The following is an 18183-nucleotide window of genomic DNA, read 5'->3' on the forward strand; positions in this document are numbered from 1 at the left end:
AGAAATATGAATAGCAAAAAATTATTTTCCAAAATAATATATAGCAAAACTAATGTGTTACTCTCATGTTAAATGTAAGTAACATGCACTGCCTATGACCACCAAAAAAAGTTGGACAACTGAGAAAATAATTTTTTATAGAATAATAATATTATGCTGCTTCTTCTAAGCCAAAAAAGAAAATACTTACTGGATTAACATTTTTTATATTTATAGTTAGATATTTGACTAACTTTTTGTACTAATCCAGTAACTAGGCATTATTATCTTTCAATTGAGCCATCGAAACCTAAAAAATTATTTAATGGAATATTTTTAAACATATGAGAGTAACACTGGGTCAGAAAGGGTTAATTAATTTAAATAAAAATTATTTTTTTTAATTAAATAAAAGGCTTTATCATTCTTAGCTACTTTTATCATAAGATCTGTCAGTATCTTGTTAGTTATCATACAATATGAAAGAGGAAAACAAAATAAATACGTTTTTGCTGTAGTTGTTTCTTAAGTTTATAATTTTATTTTTGTTAAAATATAAATACATATAGGTACTACTATGTAATAAGACGCGTATAATTGTATTTCTATGTATTTCATGACACCCTGTTTAAAAAAAAATCACAAATAAATAAAAAAAAACGAATTGTTTAGTTGATCTAAAACTAGGTAACTTGAACGAAAGCAGAGCACAAAAATATTTTTTCTCCATAACATTTGTATGAATGCATTGTAATTCATTCAACAGTTGCAGGAGTCCCAACTCTGGCAACAACTGATGATATTGAATTCTTTTTGCCGTCTTTTCTGATGTCTGTGCTTATAAACTAACTTACGTTACAGAGATCCAATTGGTTTTTGTGTCTGAAATCCTTTCCTGATGTATGTATTTGAACTCTAAGAAATATAGCGATTGCAATAGAGATAGAAATACGACAATATACACTAATGAGAAGTAAAATGCAAAATACAGTAAGCGACTTAATTGTATGTCCATTATTTATTTATTTATGTTTTTTTTACATGATAATATGGAATGAGAGTAAATATTCCTGAAAATGATTAAAATCTCAACAACAACATTTTTTACATTAAGGCCCAATTTATTCACTCTCCATTATATTTAAAGGCTCCATTAAAAATTATAAAACTGTCAAATCGCATACACATTTTAAAATTTCCCTTTTTTAATGGAGACTTTAAATTTAATGGAGTGTGAATAAATTGGGCCTAAGTGATTAGCGAGGTATGAATTCTAAAAGTTTTTGTTCTAAGTATGTTTTTTAGTGGAGTAACTAAAGCAAATTATTAGGGAATCCGGTCGAACAGCTCTGATTTTGATAATCTTTTTTTACAAACGTCGTAATTGAAAATACTTTAAAGCCGATGTTGCTGTATTATTTTTTTTAAATTAAAATTAAATTTTTTATGAACAAAACCATTTTTTGTGCTTAAATTTCATAAAGTAAATGATACCAAAAGATTCTTCATGTAATTTAAGGAAAAAAATATATGGGAGTAAAAGACAATCTTCCATCGTTTAAGGGATACATGTAATTTTCTCACAAACTGACTTCAAACACTAAAAAAAATATTTTGAACACAACGGCAATACCTATAATATTTACATACACGTTTTTTAAAAGCCAGAATCTCATTTCTATCTGTAAAATTTAAATCCGCTAAATTTAATCAAGAGTTTTTAGAGAATTGCCCTCAACTAAGAATTTTGGAAAAAAAAATTTTTATTAAAAAATTTTAAATACCTTTTTTCAAACTTTTTCGCAGTTAAATATGAATTTATTTTAAAAAAGTTTTTAGCCATAACTTTTGCTATTTAACTTTCAACAATAAGAGCTATTGAATGAAGAAGAAATGTTGAACTTAAAAAAGTTAAGTTAATTTTTTTCAAAACTTCTATTTAAAAAAAGTTCTTCGTAAATGAAATGCTTTTTAATTTTTTTCATAAACTGTAATATGTACATATTGACATTTCCTTTTATAATTTCAAATCATAAAAAATGTGCCCAAAAAATTTGAAAAACAAATACATTTGATATTACGAAAAAGTTTTAAAAACGACATGTTAAAATTTTTTCAAAAATTTTTTTTTCACAAATCTGAGTTTAATTACCATTCTTTTTAAAGCCCTTCATTCAATTTACTTAATTTTACAAATATGAATAAGCTTCTAGCTTTTTAAAAACGTATATTTAAATATTGTAGGAGTTGCCGTTGTGTTCATTTTTTTTGTGTTTGAAGTCAATTTATGAGAACATTGCATCTATCGCATAAACGATGGAAGATTGTCCCTCACTGCCATATATATTTTTTTTTCCTTTTATTTCCTAGACAATCTTTTGACATCAATTAATTTATGAAATTTAAGAAAATTTTTTTTGTTCACAAAAATCTTCAATTAAATTTAAAAAATCAAAACGGCAACAGCGGCAATTTTTAATCTATATACTTTAAAAATCAGAGCTGTTCGGCCTGGTTATCTAATATTGCCAGTTTTTGAGCTTTTGTTGCTATTTAATTACCATTCTTTTTAAAGCCCTTCATTCAATTTACTAAATTTTACAAATATGAATAAGCTTCTAGCTTTTTAAAAACGTATATTTAAATACTGTAGGAGTTGCCGCTGTGTTCAATTTTTTTTTTTTTTTGTGTTTGAAGTCAATTTATGAGAAAATTGCATCTATCGCTTAAACGATGGAAGATTGTCCCTCACTCCCATATATATTTTTTTTCCTTTTATTTCCTAGACAATCTTTGGACATCAATTAATTTATGAAATTTAAGAAAAATTTTTTTGTTCACAAAAATCTTCAATTAAATTTAAAAAATCAAAACGGCAACAGCGGCAATTTTTAATCTATATACTTTAAAAATCAGAGCTGCTCGGCCTGGTTCCCTAATATTGCCATTTTTTGAGCTTTTGTTGCTATTTAATTAAAACAAAATTCATTAATAATATTGTTACTAGCTAAATTTATATTCTTAAGCAAAGAATAAAAGCAGTTACAAAAAAATGCGAAAAAAAATTAATTGGAATTAAGTAATTTAATTATACAATTATATAATTATTATTTTATATACAAACCCTTTGAAATGCATCCAAATTAGTTATGTATATTTGTTTAATAAAATATATGCAAATGTGTTTCGACTGAAATTAAGTCAAAATACAGTGTAATTTAATTATTTAAACCCAATTTTCGGACTTCATGCTGTTCAATGTCGAAATGTTATTAAATTAAAAAAAAAGTTCGCTGCTCAGCTCTTTTGTTTAAACATACTTTTCTATTTCAAGTTTAAATCAAAGATAAACAAAACTACGGTTAATGCAAATGCAAAAACTTATGGATTCCTTCATATATTCGTCATGGAGTACAACATTGGGTCTTATAAGATTTACATATATAAGGGGGTGGAAAGTTATCTTCTGAAAATCCAAGATCCAAAAATCCTTTGATTTTATTTCAAGCGCCAAGTGTTTGTACAATATTTTGTTTATTTTATGTGAGTTTATATCAATAATAAAAGTTATCAAAATTAATGATCTGAAAAATAAAACTATAATGTAGGCGCTGTCGCTGACTGTAGAAGTCGACCGCGTCGAATATGACTGTCAGATTCAAATTTCAATACCCCCAGCTTGAATGTTTTATATATCTACCATAGTGAAGTGGGTATACCAACTCTATGGCTGCTTTATAGCATTCATCTGTCTCCCTGGCTCTGGGTCCATTATCAAGAGCAAGTTCAATGACAAAACAAGAACAACTGAAGCGGCGAATGCGTTCGTTCGTTCGTTCGTTTTCGTTGCGCGTTTTAGTTGGATCCAGTGCCACACTACAACTCAACTGTTTGGATTCATCTGTGTTAATGTATTTTTCTGTGTATCTCTGTTGTGTATCTTTAGGCCAAAACTATCTGTACCAAAAAAAAAAAAAACCCGACGGAGTGCTTGTTGTTGGCTATATCTACTTAAGCCGCTGTTTTCTGCTGATGATAGTGATGAGGAGGACTACTATGGCTTAGCAGAGTTGTTGTTGTAAGTTTTTGGAGCCCACGTTACTCATGCAGACAGCGTCACGAAACTTCTTCGAGCGCACAGCTCTTTCAAAGATTTTGGGTGGGGGCCGCTCCAAAGCTGGTTTTGTGTATTGTGTGTTTCTTACTCTCCCAATAACGGTCGTCTTCATACGTTTGGTTGGTAGGTAGGTATTTTTAGGCCGGACGGGATTGGTGTGTGGTGAAATATAGTATTATAACGGTTCAGCATTTTTACTGTCTTTTTCTGATTTTTCACTTTTGTTTGAGGGTGCGCACCTCTTATTTAATTTTTGTTTTTTTTTTTTTGTTCTTTTTTTTGTATATTTTGTCTTCATGTGAACTCAAAATTATGCCCACAAAGAGAATCTTAAAGACCTCTCAGAAAAGGGCCACGCATTTTGAGATAAACCGTATTTAGTATTTAGTGAGTATAGTGCTGCATTGCTATGCTGATGTACTGTTATTGAAGAATGCTATTGACCCATTGCATATAAGAGGTAGCACTTAGAGTATTATTTTTGGGGATAGCTTTGAGATAAACAAAAAAAAAAAAACAATAAACAAGAAATCTTTACCGGAGGTACGTTACTTCGGTAATAGATGCACCATGCTGATGATGATGCATATCTGAAGTTCTTTAGGTCTCTAATGCATTATAGGGCATTCAAACAACTGCTGGCAGTAGACAGGTACAAGGGATTTATTGAATTTCATCTACATATACGTTCAACGTTGAAAAAAAAATATATAATTAATCCAATGGTGTGTCATATATTAAAGCATACGTCAGGCGTCACAAATTGCTTAAAGGAAAAAGGCGGCCCAAGGTGTCTATTAAATCGGGAACAAACTCTATACAAACAACGTATTCAATTATTAAAAAATGATGTTAGTGTTTTTGGTTTGTTTGTTTTGTTTTGTTAAATATTGAGGTTGAAGTTTTCAGAGGCGTGACGTGATGTTTAAGCACAGATTCATTAGGATAAATCAAGTTAAGATATGAGAAAGCATTTAGTATATAACCTGAAATTTCAATTTAAGGGCTATAAATATTAATATTTTCAGTGTAATAAATACCTTATATTTTCATATGTAAGATTGAATTAGACATGTCAACTGACCTAGTTAGGGAAAACCAAAATGATTAATTTTTTGATTAATACAAACTAATAACCTCCTCACCCTGGAATCAAACAATAGCATGTTATTAAAAGTTATGTTTATGATTCCTTGAACTTAGTTGAAAGCAGATTTTTTTTATCAAATCTAAAAGAAGGATATCAGAAAAGCTTAAATCGTGGCTCTTGGCCATTTAGAAAAATACATTTGCTTTTTTTCGCATAACAATTAACGATACCTAACATAATACTAAAATAGAAAAGTTTACTTTTTTTCGAAAACGGCTTTTCCAATTTTCACTGAAATGTTTGTGTTTACTGTCGCATAATAGAAAATGTATTTTGTCATAAAATCGATATTTTGACCTCGTTAATAACTGAACCTATTCCAATGAAAATTTTCATAAAGATATGTTTTATTTACCTTAGTAAAAAATCAAGCAATATTTTCAAAAAAAAAAAAGTACTATTTTGCGTTTTTAAAATCGTTTCAAATATTTTTTCTTTTGATTTTTTTTTTTTGAAAACGGTTCTATGATTTTTTTAAACTGCAGTTTTGTGTGTAGTCAGGCGCGGATCCAGAAATTTTGTTTGGGGGGGGTCATAACACTCTTTAATCTCACTGACCGAGATGAAAAAAAAAGACAACCAAATTCAAATTTTTATAAATATGTTTTTAATTTGAACAAAATCATTTACATATAAATCATTTACATATAAATTATTTATGTACATATAAATTATGAAAACTTAACAAAAAAAAAACAAAAAACTTAGTTGAGATTGTGTATTGGGCTGGAATTGTTTACCATTAAAAGGTCACTAGAGTTGGTATTGTTTTTACATTTGAATAAACCTTCACTTTTGGCTTCGAAAGATATTTTTTGGTATTTTTAAAAAAATGTAGGTATTCTATATTTATTTTAAAATATGATAGGTAAAGGTAATTAGAAGACATAACATAGCTTTAAATTTTCTTAAAAAAAAATAAATAAATTAAAGAGAGATAAACTAAACAAATGTGATGTGTTTGTTACGTGGCTAAGGCAAAAAAGTGACAATATGATTGATGTTAGGAAAGTTATGATTTTTATCTGCATATGCATATGCATTCAAATAAATCGAAATTAATTTTTTTTTATTTTGTACTCCAAAAAATCGATTGCTAGACACCTCTAGAATATGCACACCAAATATGAACTCTTTATATTAATGGGAAGGTCCTCCGCTTCGCAATTTTCCATTTTTACATCAAGCTTTTACTAAAAAAAATCATTTTTATCATTATCATTAATGACTTTTTAGCAAATTTCTTTACAAATTCTTGAAGGAAATTGAACGCTCTAAAAAAGGCGCCTTGAACAATTTTTTGTTTATCTAACCGTTTAATATAGGTATATTTGAGGTCCAAATATCGAGAAAATCTTTAAAAATTCGTATTTTGTGCTTAATTTTTTAACAAATTGACAAAATATAATCAAACGCACAAGACATATTCTTGTAGCAAACAGATTGCTCCACAAAAGAGGTCTTGGTAATTTTTTTTAATTTATCTAACCATTCTAAAGATGTTCGAGGTCAAAGTTAAAATAAATTATAAAAACATTTTTTACTTTTAAAAATTATTCAGTTCACTGAAAATTTATTATTTTTAAATTAGCAAGTTGTATTTTTGTAGGAGCTTAACGTTCTACAAGAAATTCCTTAGCATCAAATTGATTGCTTTAACCGTTTAGAAGATATTCGTATCCAAATCATCCAAATATCTTATCCCATTAATATTTTAAAATAATCGATTTTTTAAAGGAAATTTTTGCCAAAAAATTAAATAAAAAAACAATCTTTCGAATACTTATAGTTTTATATTTTTTATGTGTAGTGTACTTCCTGGCAATGATAACAAGATAATTTTCTTCAAAATCTATGGATAAGCTTTAAAGATATGATAATTTTTGTAACGATCAATATTTTCGACTCTTTTTGTTACTTTTTGCGTTTTTGTCTCTAACTTGAAAAGGAAGCCGAATTTAAAAATTTGTATTAAGTAATTTTTTGTAGATAAATTAAATTTCCTATCGATTATATCCTTTTAATTTTTTTTTAAATTTAGATATTCTAAAAAACTTAAGAAAACTATTAAATTATAAATTAGCAAAATTATTAAGAATACATATTTGTATCTTTTTTATATGTATTTAATTTAGTTTTATTTTATTTTTTGAGAATGTATGCTTGGAGTTTTGGGGGGGGGGGGTCATGCTTTATATTGACTTTATGAAACCAACCTTTACAATTGAACAAAAATTAGCAAAATTATTAAGAATACATATTTGTATCTTTTTTATATATTATTTAGTTTTATTTTATTTTTTGTAAATGTTTGCTTGGAGTTTTTGGGGGGGGGGGGGGGGGTCATGCTTTATATTGACTTTATGAAACCAACCTTTACAACTGAACAAAAATTAGCAAAATTATTAAGAATACATATTTGTATCTTTTTTATATTTTATTTAGTTTTATTTTATTTTTTGAGAATGTTTGCTTGGAGTTTTTGGGGGGGGGGGGGGGGTCATGCTTTATATTGACTTTATGAAACCAACCTTTACAACTGAACAAAAATTAGCAAAATTATTAAGAATACATATTTGTATCTTTTTTATATTTAATTTAGTTTTATTTTATTTTTTGAGAATGTATGCTTGGAGTTTTGGGGGGGGTCATGACCCCCACGACCCCCCCCCCTAGATCCGCCACTGTGTGTAGTTTAATAAATTTCATAAAAATGGCATAGGTTAGGTACCCTTTTTCTTGGAAAATTATTTTTTATAAAGGATTTTTTGAATTACAAGTGAATGGCATATACTTCGTAAATTTTTAAGTAAACCTAACTAAATTAATTTTTAAGTATAATTAAAAAAACAATCTTTAATTTTGTTTACATTTCTTATACAATTGCTTTTATAATTTATGTGATTTTTTTCTTCTATGAATTCTTACAATTAAAAGCTTTTACATTCTTAACACTTAAGACTTGCATTTTATTTTATTATTTTTTATTTAATTCGAGCATCTTTTAAAAAGCTAATGTCCTCTATATGAACAACATTTAGAATACACTAATAGCGTTAATAGTATTATTTCAATAGATACTTCTTGTTTTATACAATCATGCTTTATTTGAACTGAAATTGGTATTTAATGTATTTCTTCTTTTTTAGAAATTCTTTCCAAGATTTTAAGCTGGTTCACTTCTATCTAAGCACTCTTCAATACCTATTTTATACCTTTATTTGGTATTTTTTAAATCGGTTTTTTTTTTTTAAAAAGGTTTACTTGATGCCGTTTAGTACTGGGTTCGAATCCAAATGCAGCCATTACGAGTACCTTTTTCTCAGGGATACCGTCACTTGCGAAGAATCGACAAAGTGGAATAGTCTAAGAGGCGGCCGTCGAAATACTTGTTATCAAACGAAATTTGAGTTGAAACTGAAAATACAAAAAAAGAGTTGTAACTGATAAAATGTGATTTTCTTAGCAAAAATAATTATAAATTGATTTTATTGTTTTATCTACTCGGTTATTTTTAAGAATAAGAAAACATTAAATCCACAGGTATAGCCGATCCACAGTAGTTACTCAATTTTTTGTATTTTATTTCCAAAGCAAAAACAAAACAAATACTTCTTTATCAAATTTGTTTTTGTTTTGCGTTTAAATTAAAAAATAAGTACATAAGAATACCTACTCAGTTGTAGAAAAAAAATACGGCTATTAATTTATGCTTCTTTATAAAAAAACACACAGAACCTCTAATTCGGAAGCTAAAAAATTGCTTAATTAACCTTCAATATACATAAGAAAAACCTGTAACACATCACCTCAATTTATTCCCTAATTTATATCATTTTAAGAGAAATCATTCCCTAAAGTAGGTATATTTTAGCATTCAATTAAGAGTTACGTCATAAATAAATCTATCTATTTGTCCTCATTTAATTAAAATATCCCACTCAATAAAACCACAAACAAATCAGTGCCTTTTAAACAAAAATCTAGGTTAAGAATATCTATTAAAATCAATAATTTATTATAAAATCAACTTCTAAAAACTCTTTTATATTTATATGAATAGCCCTCATAACAATAATTCTAATTCATGAATAATAATTCTGCCATAAGACCACACTCTTTGGTTTGAATCTAAAAGTGAAATTAAAATTCTTCCGTGTTCCCACCTCAAAGAGGTGGTTTTTGATTGTTTTTTTTTTTTTTTTTTTAAATTTTTCTGTCCACCTCAATTTGTGTTTGGATAAATTTTGTATCCATATTGTACTAACCATAATGTCACAGAAAGAAAAAACACATCAAATGATCATGATAATATTCAATTCCCATCGCATCCAATCTACGATTATATTATACTCGTATACTAATCCAAACCAACTATATTTCAAATGCACTTTCGGTCTTCTTCAAGCCACAATGGCATAGATATTAGCTGTTAAGATATATGTATGTTAATAGTCTATTGTGTATGCGTGTTCTAAATTGTGTTTTGCCTAGGCTTTTTTACAAAAAAAAAAAAAAAAAAATAAACGTGATCAAAATACGAAAAAAATAAGTTTTGAGTGCAATTACTACGTCAGTTCCGGATTAAACTCGCATCATGAAAAATAGTATAAAAATAATGAGTAATTGCTGAACGGAATCCAAGTGGCGCAAACCATTTGCAAGTTTAACCACGATTTGCAGCAAAATGTGAACCACAAATAGCTACTAGCTAGTTTGGGAGTTATCGAAAAAAGTCTATTTTTCTTGCATTTGTTTTTTATCCTAATGCTTAGTACTGATACAGTGGCTCTTTATGATTTTTTCATAGAACAAATTTCTTTTCTGAGAATGATAAAAATAAGGAGAACAATTTAATGAAAACTTCTCTAAAATAAAATTTTGACAATTAACTCAGCTAATTCATAGGCTGAGAATTTTTTTTACAGCAAAACAGAAATACAACTATATAAGGCCCGGCGCACACATAAGTTTTTTGACGCTATATGATTGAAAAAAAATTAGAGAAAATTATAATTTGATTTTACTAAGCCCTGATTTTTCAATCTTCAGTTAGACTATCAGAAGAACAAAAAATGCCAAATGTCAATATAAAAACTTTTATTCCTAGGAATAAGCTCTAACTGAGTTATCTGAGTATTGAAAAATTGGTCCTAAAGCATATTTCTGATAATTGAAAAAAATTAAATTCTGTTTTAGAATTAATAAAATACGGTTTTTAATGGTTTTGATCACAAAACGAAGTATGCCATCCGAATTCTTGTATGAAAAAGAATTTTTGGAAAAAAAAATTGAAAATCGTTGAAGCCGTTAAAAAAAAAACATTTTTTATATAATAACATAATATATTCAGAAAAAAAAAACTGTGTATTCCATTTTTAAGAAATAATTAATTTACGCTTAAAAACGAAATTTCGAAAAAAATAATAATAGATAATATTTTTTAAAAATCCAAAACTGCGTTTTTTGAAAATTTTCTCAAATTTTAATATTACGGTTACTTAAATGCTTTTGTATGAAAATTTTCGTTGAAATTGGGTTAGTCTTTCTTGTAAGAGATATTCAGAAACCAAAAAAACGGTTCTATGGTAGGTACCGTTAGAACGATTCAAAAATTATTTTTTTATTTTAAAACTTGAGTCCTATTTGTAATATTACACACAAAAATTTAAATCAAAATCGTTAGAGCCGTTTTTGAAACAAATTTAGTTTTCTATTATCGTTATATGGCAAGTAGGTACCGTTAGTTTTGGTTTTTCAAACTGTTTGAAGAAAATTGATCATAATCATCAACATTGCATGTATAAAATCTAAAAGTAATTTAGGCTTTAATAAGTTTGCGTTAGCTGTTCCAATCGTTAACAGAATTTAAGTTCAAGGTTTAAACGTACTTTAAAATCAGATTTTTCCTCATTTTTTTCGAAAAATGTGCCACTGTTAGCCGTTTTTATTTATAAAATGAAAGTTTCCATCTTTTTTGCTGATCATCGAGTTTTTGTAGGCGAATCATAATTTTGGTTTTTTTCTGCTTCTTCTTCTCTTGAGAATCCAAGTTTTTTTTTCATTTAGTCTTTCTTTTGGTAGTACTCGTTGTTGTTTCGTTTTCTTTACGAGTTTTCTTGAGTGTATTTTTTGTTGTTGTTGTTGTTGTTGTTGTTGTTGTTGTTAAGTATTGGTGAACAAATTTTCTTTTCAATTCGATCGTTAGTAGTCAGACAAGGCCGGGTACAGGGTCTGTTCTCTCGGTAATGTCGTATATGGTAATTATTACCTGATTTTTTGTATTCAAACCTCATCCTTCTAGCCAACGAAAGATCTTGAATGTTTTTTTAGTTGTAATGGTACAACAACTAGTACCACACTCTTGTTACATTGAAGTCAACCGGACGAACGAATGGTTAACCGAACATACTGGTGATGATGATGGACCACAAGCACAAGACCACAAACCAGCAAACACTACCATATTATTATTCGCTTGCTGATTCAGAAAAAAAAAAAAAGAAACAACAATAACAGCAACGATGGAGACAGTACAAGACTATCAAAAGGCTGGCCAAAGACGAGGAGACACATTTGCTTATTTTTTTTTTTTTCGTTCATATATATTTTTCTTCTTTTTGTATTCAGTTAGTATACGTGTATTTATTTACGGAGTATAGTTTGTTGTTGTTGTTGTATACTGTGTGTGTGCTTTTTTTACAGTTTCACGATTCTTATGGCGGCCTACATCTTTGGCTTTGGAAGTAGGTCAAATTGAAATTGGGTCTCCCATGATAATAATTACCATTAGTTGCGGAGTTTTACCAGATTATTATTATTTCATTTCTTTTGCTTTTGTGTTTGTTCTTTTGGGTACAGTCTTTTATTCGGTTCTTTTGGTATAATATAACCTACACTGTAAGTAATAAGCCAAAATGGCTAAAAGGTCTTATAATAACTTATTTTTTTTTGGCAAACAAGAAAAACAACGGAATAATGAAGGTAATTATTTTAGGCTAATTATTTTTTTTTTTTTCGAAGTTTTGCCCTCTAGTTCTTGATCTAAAATATATATTTTTTTTTCTTTTGTTGGTTAACTTTACAAATTTATTGTGGTTTTTGATATTGCTAGTTTTACTTTGCTTCACGAAATCAAAATTGTTAACTAGCTTGTTAAGAACTAATTGAAGTGAAACGAAATTAAAAGAAAAAGACTTTTTGATCGTTATGGGGTAATGGCTTGTTGAAAAGTTATGGTAAAACAAGGAATTGACTGATGCGGTATTGTAGTTAAACTTAAATAAAGATAATTTCTTTTAGATAATTTTAGTAATTATAAATGAATCTTGAAAGAAAATGTGTCATGTTCAAATACTTGAACAAAGTTAAAACAAAAGAGCTGAGTAGCAAACTATTTTTTTTTCTTTTTTGATGGCATTCGAAAGGTTTTGAGTTTAAATACAATAGTTAAACATCAATAAGAGTTGTGATACAAAAGTTAATAATGTATGGATATGAAAGTGCCTGAATTGACAGTTAAATACTTAGCAAATTAGGCGAGAGTTCGGGGTTGATCCCAAATTTATTATTTCCTTGAAATCGGTGGCTTTTCGGGAACAGACGCATGCTTAAAACCGTTGTGAGATATTTTTATTTTTTCTGTAAACACGCAAAACAACATAAATTCACCGAGAATACCAAAAGATGACTCTAGCCTAACTAATTATTTTGATTAAATAACTGTTTTGTTTTTATTTTTGCACTCGAAACGTCAATACATCAAAAAACAACTTATAATTCAAAAGCTCTTTTAACTGTTTCACTTTTTTTTACGCATATTGGATTGATTTACACATTTAACTAAAAATTTTAATTGTTCATTCTTTATGTATAAATCCTTAAAGTTAGTACCAACAAAGATACAGATTAGTAAAATGACTTTTTTCAAAAGTTTATAAGTAATTCTTCAAAAAATTGGAAAATGCATAGTTTATTTTCATTTTTTTGAGTTAACAAACAACACACATATTTCTTTAATATTTAAATTTGATTCCAAATTTTATAGAACCGAAACAAATTTTATACAACACATTGTTTCAAAATATTTATAAAATTGATCAAGCTGCTTTCTTCTTTCCACATCCATCAGCAAATGTTGTAAAAGTTGTTTGCACCAGAGATAAGTCATAATGCTAAAACCGATAACATTCATATGCATTCTCAAAAATCAGAAAAGTACTTATTTCAGTTATTAATTTTTTTATTTATATCAAATTAAAAAAAAAAAAAACTTTTTCTCTCAATAAATACAATCTTTCCTTTTATCAAAGAAAATTAATAAGTATAAATTAGGTTTGATATGTACAAAATGTGGATAAAAAATTTCATACTTTACCCAAAGAAATTAAAGTTTATATAGTTTTGTTTTCAACTACTTCTGATTGACATTCGAACATTCACAAGATTGATTCAGATCACCATCTGCTAATAGCAAAAGTCTGGAAATTCATGTCCATTCCATGTAGACTCTTAGAACTACTTTGCTGTACTGTAATTTTGTGCATGTCACTAAAAACAAAAGAGTTGACCTGCGAACTTTTTTAAAAAATAATAATGGAAACATTCAAAATATTTTTTTATTAATGTATAATATCAACATCTTCCATATTTCCGTTGAAAATTTTGTTTATACAAAGAAGTTTTTGAACCTTTTTAAAAGTCTGCAAACAAATTTGTTCACTGAAGGAAAAAACGCAATGTAAAATGTAATATTGTCAACGTTGATTTAAAGTTGAAAAAAAGAACTTGTTTCCCTCAGTGTTTTTGATCATGTATCCTGGAAAAAACATTTGTCTCCTTTCATGTTGTTTATTATATTGCAACACGGAATTTAAGGGATTATTGGAGCATTTTCTCAATCTTTTCATATAATCGGCGTATGCTGAATTTAAGAGATACAAATTTTTTGTTTTTAAATTTTAGGCTTTTAATGGCAAACAATTCTAAATTGTTAATATTTTGTTGTAAGCACTTGAAAATATTTTTGTTTCTATTAACTACTAGTAACGCCCATATAATTGCATTTCTTAAAAACTAATTTTATATCAAAAACTATGCTTAATGTTGCTTGTTTTCCAAAAATTGTTAATATAAAAATAAATAATCTCTCCTACGAATTAGAAACGCATTTGAAAAATTCGTGGTAAACACGACGATGAACTGTTGTATCCGAAAACGAAACAAATCTATTGGAAATATATGTATAACGTCAATTCTGTTCAGAGAAATGCTTTCAATACCATAATATTTGGGTACCTAAATTTACAACACTCGATTTAGAATGACAGCTATTTTATTGATGTTGTAAACTTTGAATGAACATTTAAGTATGAAAAAAAAAAAACCCTTTTTCTCGTGAGCATTTAAAAGATCATTGCGTAAGTAGAATGTTTAATGGACAGGTATAAAATATAAATCTTCATAAATGGACAGTAAATATCTTTTGGGCTTGAATGAACTGTGCAGTATACTTATTTTCCTTGCTACACACTTAAAGGAAGAAATAAAAGGTCCTCAGGAAGAATACAATAAATTATGGACATGCACTGAAAAATTTTCCAAGAAGCATAATACTTAGGAAATGTTTTGTGTACAGATTTGTTGTTTTAATTCATAAGTTGTTGATTTGCTAAGTCTGGTGCAGTGACAAAAAAAAAATGATTTGTCTAAATAATATTGCGAATCAACTCAAGACACACGTGTCCCTCTAATTTGCTTCTTCTCCATATGTTTTTTAATGCAAACTTGTAGGTACGCAATAAAGTTCTTTATATTACATTGTGTATCTTATGCTGAATTCAAAGAGGAGTAATTACGATGTCTGATGTGTGAGATAAAAAAAAAAAAACACTTTTTGAAGGTCCTCAAGGACAAGGTTAATGTTTGTAGAAGTAATGAATTAACAAAGATCAAATTATGTGTGAAGGTCGCGCGTGCGTAAGACATGGCCGTTTAATGAAAACAAAATCATGAGAAAAACACATAATCGTAAATGAATATGTTTATTAGCCTAACAAGAAACAAATGTATAACATCCCTTATGAAGGTCTAGGTCTAGTTATGTAGAATTAATCAATCTTCTTCCAATAAGAGTCTTTCTCTCTTTTTGTCGTTATAATTTTATATAATCCTTTTGTATTATTTAAGGAGCATAAAAATAAACAAATGAAGGTTCTAAACAATAGAAACAGAAACTTTTTAATTAAAACAAAAAACAAAAAACTTTACCTTCTTGCTTCAAATATATTGATAAGCTAGGATTGTTTCTAAAATAATTGACACAAGAGTAAATAAATTGCATTGAGTTGTTATGACCCAATTAGCTGATTTCCATCTACTTAACTTACGATTTGATCAGGATAATATCTTTAAGAGCATTTTGCTAGGAATTAAGAAAGTCTACAAGAGCATTGTTATTATGATCTAAGTCGTTCGGACTCAGCCGAAAACTGAAGTTGTAAGTGGAAATTGCAATAGGGGAGTGCTCTTTCAATACAGAATTTTGGAATTAAAAGATTTGAGTCTCGGGATCCCGGGATAATCCCAATCAATTCAATTAAATTTTGTTTTATTGAACATATACTATATACAATTGACTTAAGCTTAACTTATTTCTAATAAGATACATTGATTGATATAAAATTTGTTGGCACATATGGGGCCTAACCTTATACAATGGATAAAAGATAAAATATATTTAAATATAGTACATGAATAGGCTTAATTTTACAAGTCTGCTGACTATTGGTATTGATTTTGATGGGTTGGCATGTATGGCATTTCGCCGCAGTAGTAGGCCGATTGCGTATCGGCGTAAAAGTAAACTACTTCCTCGTTGTCGGTTTGGATTATGTGCTCATCCAGAATATCCAAAGCACTAAGGTATCTGGGTTCGGGATGTCGTTGTTGGGTTCTCATGCTTCTCATCAGCTGATTGGGGTGGTTGGCGATGCTTCCGACAAGTTTCTTTGAAGATTGCAGCAGATACTTTTCCAACGTCATGATGTTTGCTTCCTCGTAAAGTCGCTCGTTGCTGTAGTATTTTTGTCGCTGTCGATCGAAGTAAAGTCCGGTGCAGATCCTCAGGATTTTCCTCTCAAAAATTTGAAGTTCCTTCATGGTTGTCTTGGAAATTGTATACCATACCGGAAAGCTATAGGCGATGACAGGTCGAAGAAGCTGCTTGTAGATCAGGAGTTTCGTTGGTTGGCTTAATCCGTTTCTTCTCTTCATCAGGGGGTGAAGGCGATGGAAGGCGTATAGTTGGCTTTTTTCAGGACAGACCTAGAGTGACGGTTGAACCTCAGGAGCTCGTTAAAGTTGATCCCTAAATACTTCGCGTTGCGTTTGGCTGCCAATTTAGTACCATCAGGTAGTGTAAGTGTGATGCTCCTACAGTTTGCAGCCGACCGAATGCTTCGTCCTCCTGTTCATCTAAAGCACAGTAATTCCGATTTTGATGAGTTGATCCGGATACCCCATTTACTGTAGAACTCATACAGTTTTCGAATGTGAGCTTCAACTTTCCTGGCAGCTATCGTTGGCGAGACGGATTTGTAGTATGTGAGCGAATCGTCAGCGTAAAGCAGGTTCTCGCACTCACTTGCAAGCGGCTGGTCTGATGTCAGGATACTATAGAGGAAGGGACCAAGTTTTGATCCTTGGGCAGCTCCAGCTCTAATGCACTTCATTGCTGATTTTCTATCCTCCACTTGTACGAAGAAGTTCCTAGAAGAAAGAAAAGAAAAAATGATTTTTATTAGTGCTACAGGGAAGCCTAGTAAATGAAGTTTATTGATAAGGGCTTCTATCCATACGCTGTCAAATGCTTTCTCGACATCCAGAAAGCATGCGACTGTAACTTGATGGTTGTTCAAAGCTGAGGTGATGTCTTGGTGGAACTTCATGAGCGGATGCAGTGTGGAGTGCTTCTCCCGAAAGCCGAACTGCATGTCTGGGATAGTGTTGAAATCGCTGCAAAACTTCTTGAGCTTCCTCAGTGTCAGCTCTTCCAAGAGCTTACTTAGGTTGTTGAGAAGAGAAATTGGCCTGTAATTAGATATAATGTCCCTCGCACCTTTCTTAGGAATTGCCACTATTCTTGCAGTTTTCCATTTCTGCGGGAAGTAGCTGTTGTTGATGCAGTTGTTGAGGATAATGGTTAAGAAGATTAATATTGTCTGCGGGAGCCTCTTAATGACGAAGTTGGAAATGCCATCCGGTCCGGCTGATTTCTTAGGTTTAGATAGGCTAATTATTTCGGCAATCTCTTCTGGGGTGCTCAGGTTTGGGCTGTCAACTGGATCACTTGCGGAATTGGTGTTGCTGAATGTTGCTACATCGATGTTAGGTACTAAGGTCCTTCGGATGGATGCTTCCATTTCCTGTAAGAAGACTGGGTCTGCGGAAGGGGGGGATAATCCCAAGACTTCAGAAATGTTTTATAAGTAGCCCTATAGAAATAACTTTCTTTGATTTTGCAGGTTTCTAAAATAGAAAAAAGTCTTTAAGATGATTGTGTGCATAAAAAAACCCAAACAACATTTTAAGAAACGTGCATCGTTGTGAATTTGTCAGATCATGTTCATTTGTTTATCAAGTCTTTTTAAAAGTTTGAGAAATAAGTTTTTGTTCACTTTAAGCTATAAGACGTTTTTGTGATACTGATAAATCCATTTAACATTAACATAACATCAACATTAATAGGTATTGGGCTTCTCGAATAACTTTTTAGAACTAAAAAAATGCACGAATGGGTCGCACGAATTTGCTCTTCAGAAATGTTTAAAACTTTTTATAAACAAATTTGTTAAATGAATATAAAAATGAAAAATTTGTTTTTCTAAGGAAATAAAATTAAATTTAAAAAAAAATGCTATTTGGTTTATTATTAGGA

The sequence above is a fragment of the Episyrphus balteatus genome, chromosome 3, assembly GCF_945859705.1.
Source record: "Episyrphus balteatus chromosome 3, idEpiBalt1.1, whole genome shotgun sequence".
NCBI classification, from domain to species: domain Eukaryota; kingdom Metazoa; phylum Arthropoda; class Insecta; order Diptera; family Syrphidae; genus Episyrphus; species Episyrphus balteatus.